Source organism: Phoenix dactylifera, unplaced genomic scaffold, assembly GCF_009389715.1.
Source record: "Phoenix dactylifera cultivar Barhee BC4 unplaced genomic scaffold, palm_55x_up_171113_PBpolish2nd_filt_p 000673F, whole genome shotgun sequence".
NCBI lineage: Eukaryota > Viridiplantae > Streptophyta > Magnoliopsida > Arecales > Arecaceae > Phoenix > Phoenix dactylifera.
This window is the reverse complement of record NW_024068060.1, coordinates 5090-19303: the sequence shown is the minus strand read 5'-3', so window position 1 is coordinate 19303 and position 14214 is coordinate 5090.

The window sequence follows — 14214 nt, the reverse complement described above, 5'->3', positions numbered from 1 at the left end:
AGGGCAGAGGACGTAACCGGATTGCATCTACCCTAGGTGGTTTTGGTGGCCGAAAGAAGTCTTCCGGAGGGATTCCACCAGGTGCATCAATCCATGATGTAGATCCGCATGCCTTTCCCAAGAGAGATTCGAAGCAGCAAAGGGTAGACACAATGTGGAAGGAGAAAAAGAAGGATATGTGGCGAGCTATTGGATCCTGGTTCCACTTCAGCCACATTCCAGCGAATGCTGCAGACAATACATACTACAAGTCTGCCATTTCTGCCATACAGTCTGCCGGTCTTGGTGTCGATCCTCCAGGCCCGAAGGACATCTATGGTAAGCTTCTTGACAACAATAAGGAGGAGCTACAGAATTGGATTGGCTCATATAAGAGCAAGTGGCCCACATATGGGCTCACTCTGATGTGTGATGGTTGGACCGGTCCAACAAAGCGGGTCATCATCAACTTTCTGACATACTGTGATAAGAATACATTCTTCCATAAGTCAGTTGATGCTTCGGATAAGATGCACAACGCCTCATACATCCTCAGACTTATGGAGGAGGTGATTGATCGGATTGGAGATGAGAATATCGTGCAGGTCGTCACTGATAACGGGCTGCAATATAAGTTGGCCGGGCAGGTCTTGATGGAGCAGCGACCACAAATTTTCTGGACCCCATGTGCTGCACATTGCATCGACCTCATCCTGATGGACATTGAAAAGATCCGTAGGGTGCAACATACGGTGGAGATAGCCCAACGCATCACCAGGTATATTTATAGCCATACTTGGGTTCTTTCATTAATGAGAAAGTATGCATGGGGAGAAATTCTTAGACCAGGAGTCACACGGTTTGCTACGAATTACATTGCACTTGATAGCCTTATCGAGAAGAAAGGAGCCCTACGTCAGATGTTTGTCAGTTCCGAGTGGCAGAAAAGTAGATATGCCCAGGCCAACACTGAAGAAAGCAGGATGGAAGACTTGGTAAGCAGGCAGTCATTCTGGCAGCGGGCCAATGCGATAGTCAAGGCTATCAAACCATTATATGAAGTGCTGCGGGCCATGGATAGCGAGAGGTACCCCCAGATGGATTTTTTGTATCACATGATGGAGAAGGCAAAGGCTCAGATCATGGAGGCAGATATAGCCCATGCCCAGGAGTACATCGACAACATTGAGCGGCGGTGGGGAGCCTAAATGGGTAGGAAATTGCATCTAGCAGATAAGCGATAATAGTGATAATTATACTGATTGATATATTTGTATAATTATACTAAGATGGTGTCATCTATATACAGCATACTACCTGAATCTCCGGTTTCAGTACGAGAGTGGAATTGGTATGGATGATGAACTTCTTCATGCTCTGCGTAATGTTATTTATAAGATGGAGCCTGATCCAGAAGTCGCCGCGTCATGTATAGAAGAGGTAACTATGATTTAGTAGCATACGTAAATATATCGGATTTTATATTATTGACATACTACAACAAGCTTCTTTTTACAGACCAAATTATTTAGAGAGGGCAGCCACAGCTTTGGACAGCGACCAGCTGTCGTGAGCAAGACAACTATGAATCCAGGTACAATACAAATCTGCAAGACATTTTTGCAGCTGAATTATTTTCAACTATGAGGCCATCATATATGTAAAATGTAATTATCTTCAATATTTTTGCAGCTGAAAGGTGGTTTCATTTTGGCGGATCCGCAAAAAATCTTAAACGGATAGCTATCCGGATCCTCTCCCAAACGGTCTTCTCGAGTGGCTGTGAGCGCAACTGGTCCACCTTCGCCCTCATCCACAGCAAACAGAGGAACCGTTTGATACAAAAGCGCCTCAACGATATAGTTTATGTGTGAGGATCTGTGCGGGCGTGTGTTTAGTCCCACATTGGTTATTCGCTGGGTAGATCTTGGGTATTTATACAGGATCAAGGAACCCAAATAGTAACTTCCGGCTAGCCATTTTGGGTGAGATCCTGAGTTGTTACAAATGGTATCAGAGCGGACCCGACTCATAACTTATGTGGACTAGGGGACACTGCAGCACGGATCCATTGAGGTTGACCACGGATCGATCGTGGTGTTTGTGATTAGATTTAAATGGATTTGAACCCATAGCCTGACGAGGACGTCAGAGTTTGAACAGGAAAAGTATGTGAGGACCCGTGCGGGCGTGTGTTTAGTCCCACATCGGTTATTCGCTGGGTAGATCTTGGGTACTTATACAGGATCAAGGAACCCAAATAATACCTTCCGGCCATTTTGGGTGAGGTCCTGGGTTGTTACAAATGGTATCAGAGCCGACCCGGCCCATAGCCTATGGGACTAGGGGACACTGCAGCACGGATCCATTGGGGCTGACTACGGGCCAATCGTGGTGTTTGTGATTAGATTTGAATAGATTTGAACCCTTAGCCTGACGAGGACGTCAGGACTTGAACGGGGGGAGTATGTGAGGATCCGTGCGGGTGTGTGTTTAGTCCCACATCGGTTATTTGCTGGGTAGATCTTGGGTATTTATACAGGATCAATGAACCCAAATAATAACTTCCGGCTAGCCATTTTGGGTGAGGTCCTGGGTCGTTACAACTATGCAGGGTCTAAAGGAAAGTAGGAGGCTGGCGGAAGGTGCAGTAACCCTTCGGGTTGGCAATGGGGCAAGAGTTGCTGCTGTAGCTGTGGGCACCTATCCTCTGCGATTACCGTTTGGATTTAGTTTATTGCTTAGAGACTGTTATTATATCCCTGCTGCTAGTAGGAATTTGATTTCTGTTTCATATTTAGCACAGGATGGTCATGTTTTGATCTTTGACAAAGACTGCTGTTCTATTTATTTTAGAAATAAATTAGTTGCATGAGGTTTCATGATTGACAGTCTCTATCACTTGCATGTTGATGTGTCAGTGAATGTGTCTGAGCAAGTAGTGAGTGCCATAGGATCTAAAAGATCCAGAGATGAGATAAACCAGAAGTATTTGTGGCACCTCAGGCTTGGCCATATTGGAGAGGACAGAATGAACAAAATGGAGAAAGATGGGCTTCTCGGCCCATTGACTTCTGAGTCATATCCAGTTTGTGAGTCCTGTCTTCAAGGAAAAATGGCTAGATTTCCTTTTGTAGGACATGGGGAGAGGACCACTGAAATACTTACCCTGGTACATACTGATGTGTGTGGCCCATTTGATGTGTCAGCCAAGGGTCGTTATTCGTACTTTATTACCTTTACCGATGACTATTCACGATATGGGTATGTGTATCTTATGAGATACAAATCTGAGTCTTTTGAAAAGTTCAAAGAGTTCAGAAATGAAGTAAAAAACAGACTGAAAAAATCCTTAAGGTTCTTCGATCAGATCGAGAAGGAGAATACCTTAGTGGGAAATTCTGGGACTATCTCAAGGAGAATGGCATAGTCTCACAATGGACGCCTCCAGGAACACCTCAACTCAACAGGGTGTCAGAAAGGAGAAATCAGACTATATTGGATATGGTCAGATCCATGATGAGCTTCACTGATCTACCTATGTTTCTTTGGGGAGATGCCTTATTATCCGCAATTTACTTATTGAATAGAGTTCCCTCTAAATCCGTTCCTACCACACCGTATGAGATATGACATGGTAAGAAGTCGAGTCTTGGTCATCTCAAGATTTGGGGATGTCCTGCCCACGTCAAACGACAACAGGCGGATAAGTTAGAGCCTAGGACCATAAGTGCTCGTTTCATTGGATATCCTAAAGAGTCATTAGGATACAATTATTACATCTCAGAGGATCACAATGTGAGCCGACATGCCGTCTTCCTGGAAAACCAGTTTATCCTTGATAGAGGCAGTGGGAGAAAAATTGAGCTTGAAGAGAGAGTCTCTGAAAAGCAACGAGTCATGGATCTTATAGAACCTATTCACATAGAGCCAGTACACATAGTACCTCCTCCACCTCGTAGATCTAGTAGGGTCTCCCATCCTCTCGATAGATACTTAGGTATACTAGTAGAGGACACCGAGGAAATGTTCCTCATGGGAGATAGGGAACATATACAGGATCCCAATACCTACAACGAGGCGATATCTGATATCGATTCCGAAATATGGCTGGAAGCCATGAAGTCAGAGATAGACTCCATGTATTCCAACCAAGTCTAGACTTTAGTAGATCCACCAGAAGGTATAGTACCTATTGGGTGCAAATGGATCTATAAAAGAAAGATAGGTTCGGATGGAAAGGTAGAGACCTATAAGGCAAGGCTAGTGGCGAAAGGGTATAGTCAGCGCGAAGGCATTGACTATCAGGAGATCTTTTCACCTGTAGCCATGCTAAAATCCATTCGAACATTGCTTGCCATTGCAGCATTTCATGATTATGAAATATGGCAGATGGATGTGAAAACTGCTTTCCTGAATGGATATCTTGATGAAGATATCTATATGGAGCAGCCTTTGGGTTTCACTTCCAGTGGAGATCACAAGGTCTGCAAGCTGCAAAGGTCCATCTATGGACTGAAGCAAGCATCTCGGAGTTGGAACACTCATTTCAATGATGCGATCAAATCATTTGATTTCATCAAGAACGAAGAGGAACCGTGTGTTTACAAGAAGGTTAGTGGGAGTGCTGTCGTGTTCCTCGTATTGTACGTAGATGACATCCTCTTGATTGGGAATGATGTTCCCATGCTAACCTCGGTCAAGGTTTGGTTGTCAAAAGAGTTATCCATGAAAGATCTTGGGGAAGCATCCTATATTTTGGGATTAAGGTCTATAGAGATAGATCTAAGAGGTTGCTTGGCCTAGCACAGAAGATGTACATAGAGGAGGTACTGAAGAGATTCAGTATGGAAAACTCCAAGAGGGGTCTATTACCCCTAAGGCATGGGATTCATCTCTCCAAGAAGATGTGTCCCAACACATCTGAAGAGATACAACGCATGAGCAAGATCCCTTATGCTTCGGCAATAGGGAGCCTCATGTATGCCATGCTGTGTACACGACCTGATATAGCCGTTGCTGTGAGTGTCACTAGCAGATATCAGTCGAATCCAGGCGAAGAACACTGGACAGCTGTGAAGAACATTCTTAAGTACTTAAGAAGAACTAAAGATTTCTTCTTGGTCTTTGGGAGAGCATCAGAGTTAAAGGTAGAAGGATACACAGATTCAGACTTTATGACTGATATTGATGATAGAAAGTCTACATCTGGATATGTGTTCTTATGCAATGGTGGTACGGTAAATTGGAAGAGTTCCAAACAACCGATCATTGCTGATTCTACCATGGAAGCTGAGTATATCGCCGCCTCTGAAGCTGCAAAGGAAGCCTTCTGGTTCAAGAAATTCATTGCAGAGCTAGATGTAATGCCATCAGATGCCATCACACTCTACTGCGATAATAATGGCGCCATAGCTCTTGCTAAGGAGCCTAGGTCTCATCAGAAGTCCAAGCACATAGAGCGGCGCTTTCACCTCATACGCGACTACCTCGAAAAGAAATATGTCGAGGTGCAGAGAGTAGACTCCACGGACAACGTGGCGGACTCGCTCACTAAGCAGTTAAATCAGCAGAAGATTGAAGCCCACCTTGAGAAAATGAGACTTAGATATATGACTGATTAGTTTTAGTGCAAGTGGGAGATTGTTAGATGTATGCCCTAGAAGCCAATCTGGCGGACACATTATTAATTCTGGGACATAAATTTGTACTTGACTTTATTATTATTGAATAATAAATGGGTATCTTTTCATTCATATTGTTTATGTGTCTATGAATCATCCAAGAAATTAATAAGATGATGATACATATTCTCAAGAGTTGAGAATTTGAGCCATGTATCATTAGTGATTAATTTCTAAATGCTCCTGATCAATGGATCATCACGAGGACGGTGATCGATCCGATCAGTGCACAGATCGCTTTCCTTATGGATGGACAAGACTCGAGTCCACAGTGTAGGGACACTGAAGTGATAGTGCAGATGCTTGTTAGAGAACAAGGGTATTGAGCGTGACCAAGACAAGAAGTCACTTGGATGTCTATCAACTCATCAGTGACTTGCTTGATGTTGCAGTAGTGTGACTGGTCCTTTGACCTGCGGTGCTTCGGCTATTCACAGTGAGGTTATTGTAGTTTGACTGCGCATATACATGGTCTCTAGTCATATGGGTCCTTGTTGTGTAGATTGGCTGCAGTAGGTTCACTGTAGGAGTAGGGTATGCACTTACATGGAATCTATCGACCTTGATAGATGAGGAGAGATCCTATGTGATTTATAAGACTGAGTTTTAAGACCTTGGTCAGGGCAGAATATATAGTGGAAAAGAGTTTTCTACTCTCGAACTCAAGTCGAATAAATCTAGACATATGACAGACGACGGGGTTTGACGAGTTATCCATGACCTCCGGTCTGTAGGGATCCATGATAGAAGGACTGTATCATACGATAACTGCACCTAGAGGTTCATCATTCTATTCTGCTGGATGGCCACTACATACTGCTTGGTGTCACTGGTGGATGGTGAGACTCACAGGGATCATCTTGATGGTCGATAATCCCTGGTGAGTTGAGTTGAAATTGTTTCAACCCATTGAAAGGAGTTTTCAATGATATTGTGATAGAGATCGCAATATATCTCACTACCAGTCAGAATAGAACCTATGGGGTCACACACATTAGAGTTATTGACCGATCCGATAGTTGAATGTGATTAGGAATCACAAATAATCAATTAGATTGTTAAATGGATAACCCGCTAAAAGTTAGTGGTTGGAAGAAGGAACAATTGCAATCGGATTGCAATTTAATTTAATTAATTGGATTTAATTAATTGGACTTGATGAGTCCTACTTGGAGTAGGATTTCAAATTAATGATGAGTCCTAATTAAATTAATTGGATTTAATGATGAGTCCTACTTGGAGTAGGATCCTTGGAGTCCTAATTGGATTAGGATTTCAAATTAAATTAGAGTCCTACTAGGAGTAGGATTTCTTAAGTCCTAATTGTCTTAGGGCTGAAATTTGAACAAGTCCTGATTAGATTAGGATTTTCTTAAGTTCTAATTAATTTTAAATTTAATTTAATTAATTTTATGACTCCTAATTGGATTAGGATTGAAGAGTTCAATAGAGTCATGGTTCAATTAAATCCTAATTAGATTAGGATAAGGAGGAAATTGAAATGGGTTTATAAAAATCCTATTTTGAATAGGATTGGACTCATGAAATGAACCCAAATTAAATCACCCTTTAATTTGATTAAATGGTGGATTTAATTGGACTTGAGGGAGGGGCCCACGCCCCTCCCCTTGATGCTTGCGTGAGAAGAAAAGGAGGGGGCTACGCCCCTCCTTGCTTGCCACCTAAAGGGATAAGAATGAATTCCTTAAAAATAGGAACTCATCTTTATCCCTTAAGGCATTAAAAGAGCATGGGAATTTCGGCTACCATTCAAGATTTTTCCTCCTCATTCCAGCCGTGAGCATCCTCCTCCATCTTCCTCCTTTAAGCCACAATCAAGAGAAGAAAAAGGAAAGCCTAGGACGCCCTCTTCCTTCTTCATCTTAGTTCAAAAAGAAGGAAAAGAAAAAGGCTGCGCAGAGGCATTCAATCTTCTTCCTTGGTTCTTCCTTCTTACTATTCCTCTCAAACTAATCAAAGGTTGATTCAAAGGAGAGGACTTCAGCCATCAATAGCCTTCTCTGCAAGGGAGCTAGCACCCCGAGGAGATCCAAAGGCTTCGATCGACTCATTACTTCGTGTGGATACCTGTAGAGGCCGGATGCGTGTGCGGCTTCCACTGAGCCTTGATCAAATACCACATAAATCAGATTTGCGGAGACCATCTACCCGCACAAGGTGAAGATATGATCTTTTTAATGATTTTAAACTGGTTTAAAATAATTTAATTCTAATCTATCTACAAACGAAAGGTTTTAAAATACGTTCATGCGATGAACGGATCCCACATATGTTTTTCGCTGCAATCTGAAAATTATTTCGAAATTTTCATGGCATATGAGGGATGCTAACATTTTTGGCATGATGAAAGAGGAGGTTGATCGGTTCTTTCAATTTCAAAAGTAAACCACGCAATAGCACGTATCCTGTAGGATAGTGATTACGGATGCCGATCTACAGGGATTGGAGACAAGTTATTTTTCTTTTAAAAATAAATCAAGAAGAAGAATTTGCTAACTTGATTTAACTAAATTAATCTATGAGTACGAATTAGAATTTATCAGAGTAAATGAACCTAGGGTTTGGAATCCACCACATAGCATTGCATCAGGGACTGTGTTCTTAATTTTTTTATCTTTTGGAGAGGCATGCAAATTGGCTACAAGCTTTTTAAAATAAAAACATAAAGAGTTTTAGGAAGATCCATCTTCGGTATAGCATGGAGTGTCTACCTAAGTATGCTAATTTAGGATGCAGCACACCTCATCTTCCTAGGCATGGATCATCTTAGACTACTTTAGCAAACATGAATAGTAAATGGCATGCTCAAGGTTTAAACATCATAAAAGAATTTTTTTATTGGGAATGAGAATTTAAACAAACTCCAGAAAGATTAAAAGAGTAAGAACTACAATACCCTGATACATTGCTAGGGCTTCATCCAGCCCTAGATTAGAGGTTTAGCTGCGCATGGTGGCCGGACGTCCTCCCATCTTCATAATAAATAAAAATCTTCCCACGTTCGTGAAAGAGTAGATGCCCTATAAGCCAGTCATTTGATAGGTTTCTCTTTGTAATCCTCTAAATCATGTACTTTGACACTTGATATATATCAATAAAGGCATTGTGTTTCATCATTTGCTGCTTATCTGTTTTGTTATTGGATGATGAACCCCATAAATTAGGATATTGATTTTAGGGTTATGATGAGATCATACCAGTGAGACCTAAAATCCTAAAATCCTAATTTAGAATCTTCCCAGTCAAATTGGTATATTGAGTTGGGGATCAATATTACTGGAAAGACTGGCACATCTTATGTATGCTCAATGTAGAGGGTGATTGATCTCAAAATCACTTGTGTGAGACACTAATACAAAGATGTGGGTGCTCATTAGAAGAATGAGTTCATTGAAATGACCAGCCATGAGAACATCTTATGGATTCTTACTTAATTGTCAAAAGATGGTTCTCATAGTGGGAGTTGTGCAAGTGATCCTTAGACCTGAGATCACCATGGTACCTTGTGCACTTGAACCTATATTTTGATTTACCCTCATTCACGACATTGCATTGTGTACGGAGTATTTTGGATATGGTGGATTTTGTACGAAGGTTGTGAGTAGGTCAACAAGAAATCAGTCACTTCTAGTAAGAGAAGGTAACATCCTACTTACTCTAATCTTATGATGATTCAAGAAGCCTTTTGATCAAAGCAAAATGAATATTAGAAAGAGTTCTAATGTTTCATTGTTTGAATTATCATATAAAAGATTGAGAGAGACATGAATAAGTGATTGAGTTTGGCGTCGTTGCCGGGAAACGGCTGATTTATTAGTATAATTTTAGATTTAATTAGTACTTTAGTAGTTAGTCTTTTTCTTTTGAAAAAAAACTTTACTGCTGTTTTTTTTTCCTGCACAGTCTGCATCAAACTCTGATATCAAAGTAATTAACCGTCTGATTGAACTCAAATTTGGTTGTCAGGTGCAGAACCTGTGTTTCTTTCATCTGAACGGTCAGATTGACATTCTGAAATCTTACTGCTTTCTGTTTTGAATTTTCTGCATTTAATTGTTTTAGAATCAAAATTTTATTGTTATCAGATCTCATTAACCCTTGTTGCTAATTGAAAATTTTAAAAAAAAAATAATTTGCTTGATCATCTATTCAATGAAATTTAATGTCATGTCATAAAATATTAAAAAAAAAATCTCTTGATTGTTGCATATAGTATAAGGCATCAGCATAAAATATTCTAAGGGCTGAACCCATTTAAAAAGATAAGGTCAGGATTTCATCACTCGTCCTTAGCCCAAAAATCATCCCACTGCATAAATATCCTAAGCTTAACTAAAATTAACTAGATGTTGGCCCCTAAGGACATTCGAGCTCAATAGGACGAAGACCACCGAAAGTTGCACCAATTTCGCTCTGTGGCTTAGTTGATGTCTAGGCAAGCTTTGTCCCTATAAGGGAGATAGTTCATCTGTTCGAGGCAAGTGGGTTTTAAGTGGGACCTTTGCAAACGCATCGTGACCCCTCCACTTACCTGGGAGCTTACCTGGTCAACATGGTTCATTAGACCGGATTGAAGGCTTAGGTGCCCTCTTCAAACCAGTTAGGAGCTGTCTAGAAATTTAAGAAAAACATTAGAAATTGAGGTGTAATGTTTTGTTGCATGTTTGATTGTGAATAGATTTTTATTTTTGGGTGTCGTTTTAGGGTATCTTTAGTTGGTACTTATATTTATTTATAAAAAAAAAAGAAAGGAAAATATTTTGCATGCTAAAGTGGAATAGGGACGACACCGGTGTTAGATGTATGCCCTAGAAGCCAATTTTGGCTGACACATTATTAACTCTAGGACATAATTTGTACTTGACTTTATTATTATTGAATAAATGAAAGGCATCTTTTTCATTTATATTGTTATTGTGTCTATGAATCGTCCAAGAAATTAATAAGATGATGATGCATATTCTCAAGAGTTGAGAATTTGAGCCATGTATCATTAGTGATTAATTTCTAAACGCTCCTGATCGATGGATCATCACGAGGACGGTGATCGATCCGATGAGATCAATGCACACATTACTTTCCCTGTGGATGGACGAGACTCGAGTCCACGGTGTAGGGACACTGAAGTAATAGTGCAGGTGCTTGTTAGAGAACAAGGGTACTGAGCGTGACCAATACAAGAAGTCACTTGGATGTCTATCCACTCGTCAGTGACTTGCTTGATGTTGCAGTAGTGTGACTGGTCCTTTGACCTGCGGTGCTTCGGCTACTCACAGTGAGGTTATTGTAGTTTGACTACACACATACATGGTCTCTAGCCATATGGGTCCATGCAGTGTAGATTGGCTGCAGTAGGTTCACTGTAGGAGTAGGGTATGCACCTATAAGGAATCTATCGACCTTGATAGATAAGGAGAGATCCTATGTGATTTATAAGACTGAGTTCGTAAGACCTCGGCCGGGGCAGTATGCATAGTGGAGAAAGAGTTTTCCACTCTCGAACTTAAGTCGAATAAATCTTCACATATGACAGACGATGGGGTTTGACGAGTTGTCCATGACCTCCGTCCTGTAGGGATCCACGATAGTAGGACTGTATCCCATGATAACTGCATCTAGAGGTTCATTATTCTATTCTACTGGGTTGCCACTACATACTGCTAGGTGTCACTTGTGGATGTTGGGACTCACGGGAATTTACCTGATGATCGGTAAACCCTGACGAGTAGAACTGAAAGTGTTTCAGTCCACTGAAAGGTGTTTCAGTGATATTGAGATGGAGATCTCAATATGTCTCATTACCAGTCAGATTAGAACCTATGAGGTCACACACATTAGAGGTTCTGATTATTAGGATTGTCGAATTGTGATTTAGAATCACAATGTCAATTGTCAATAAGATTGATGTTCGAAATAACCCACTAAGAGTTAGTGAGTTAAATGGAAGAATTAAATAATTATAATTAGATTATAATTAAGTCTATTATTGCTGATTAATTGAGTCAAATTATGTTGGGTCTGACCCAAAGAAATTTGACTCAAATCCTAGTCAAAAGTTGGCTAGATCGAGTCCTTAAAAACCCTGCCAAATTCAGCCTTTTTCCTATTATTGGAGCCTCCCTCTTGATGCCTTATTTTGAGGGGTCAAAATAGGCAAGAGGGGGCAGCCAAGAGGACAAGGAGGGGCGTGGCCCCCTCTCCTTCTTTGCTGGGAGCCAACGCCCCTTGATTCTTTCCAAGAATCAAGGGGCCCGCCATAAAGGGAAGGGCACCAGGAAACCTAGAAGGACTAGGAATCCTGGCGCCTAGGTGATTGGAGCCCTATTAATGAAGCCCCACACCCCAAGCATCCGAGAGAATTCGTCTCCCTGGCGTGGGGCAGCAAGGCTAATTTTTGGGGATTTTAAATCAGCAAAGAAAAGGGGAGAAAAGAATAAAAACAGTGAAGGGTTTTCTTCTTTCTTTGAAGGCTGCACAAGGTGGGATCCTTGTGATTTCTTCTTCCTTCTTCTTCGACATCCAAGAGAGGCTTTTGCAAGGAGCTAGCACCCCGGTAAAGCCCCATCTCTGATCTTCAGCAACCTCGTGTGGATACTTGTAGAGGCCGAACGTTTGTGCGGCTACAAAGGAACCAAACCACGATCATCGGTTGCGGTGTTCTTCTACCCGCACAAAGGTGAAGATGAGATCTTCATTTGAACATTTATATTTCTAATTTGCTGGTAGTTTAACAATTCATAATTAATTATTAGATCTTAGTTTAGTCCCCATCTGAATTCAAAAGGGTTCTAAATCGTTCTGATTCAAAAAATTTTTGAAATCCACCCGATCCTGTTCCGGCGTATGCGATGCACCGGGCTCGGCATGCGGATTCCGCCGCGATCGTCGTGCCGCTGCAGGGCAATCCAACAGTGGTATCAGAGCCAAGGTTTTGGGGATCCAATTAAGATAATAGTTAATTGATTATGAATTAGTTCTGATTTTTTTAATTATTATGCATGCTGAAAAATTCTGCGTGCTGACATTTTGTGATGCTGAAATTTTCAGCATGCTGATTTTGTTAGATAGATCATGCGATGTTAATTTTAAAATTATGATGTGATTATGATGTTTAAAATTAAGGTATTGCATGATCTGGATCTCAGATGGTTGCATAATAAAATTAAAATCAGATTAGATAAAATCATGCATAAGATACATGCGGTGATGATCATAGGATTCAAACCCTTTTGGTATTAAATGTAATGACCTGCGATGTGATCTGTGATGTCATGTAATTTTTCAGATGCTTGCATGCATCTTATTTGATGTTTTGAGAGGTCTGCGTGCCTCCTAAAAGGGGATGTAATTATTATTATTTTTATTTTTATCTGGTTGTATTTCTGTGATGTGATGTACGTCAACGATCAAATCGAAGACAGTGCATGAGATGGACGGCGATCTAAGCGGTTGATGGCGATTGGATCAAGAGTTGATCAAGGATCGAATCAAGGAGGCTTGGAACCAATTCAAGAGTTGAAGACCAGTTGATCGATTGACGTGCATGTTCTTGTAATATGACCTAATTAGAATCCATGATCATCACCTATTTAAAGTTTAGTTTTACTTAATGCTACGATTATAACTGCCTGCAATGTGCCGTTTGCATGTGATGTGAATGAGAGTCGGGTAGATAGGTATACATGTGATGTAGCAAACCCAATGAGACCTAAACTAAAACCTCCTCAATCAAGTCGAGAGTGAACCGACATGAGCAAGTCATATTAGATTAATTGATCTAATTGGTGTCTAGAAAAGCATGAAAGGTGGTTACTTAATTAGGACCTTACTCTCTGAGTAAGGGGAGCCTCCCACCTGCTTACTTGGCCAATTGTTCGATTACCTTTTATGAAGAGCTCAAGTTGCAAACACTAAGACCTGATTAACCAATATTAAGTCAATAGGTCTTCCACTGTAGTAGAGCTGCTAAGGTCTTTCTGATGTTGATTTGTCTCGGCTGGATACAGTGGTCAAATTGCATCGGGGGCTGGACCTCTCTATAGACATGAGATGTTGTAGGGTAAAGGTGGGGTTGGGCACCAATAACTGTTAGGTGAGGGCCCAATGACGACTTTATTCTTACGGTTATACGGTGGGTCTGACTTAACTAAAAAATAGGACCAATAACTGTTAGGTGAGGTCTTCATGGCTTAGAGACCAAGAAGCACTGCAACATGCTTGAGAAGCATTGTACAAGAGTTGTACATTCATCAATCTATGTGTCACCAATAACTGTTAGGTGAGGTGGCATGTAAATCGGTGGGACCGCAGTACCCACTAGAAACCCTAGTCGTGTAGGATTTCCGTTTTCCTACTAGGGGAGTGTGAGGAATTCGAGAAAATAGTGGGAGTTACATTTGTTCTAAAAGACCTTAGAACAGATTAGGATCAAGTACAAAAGTCTAACTAGAATCTTTACTCTCTGCAGATCATAATGTCAGCCTCAAATCCTTTGACCCGTATTCTTGAGACCAACCGATTGACCGGTACC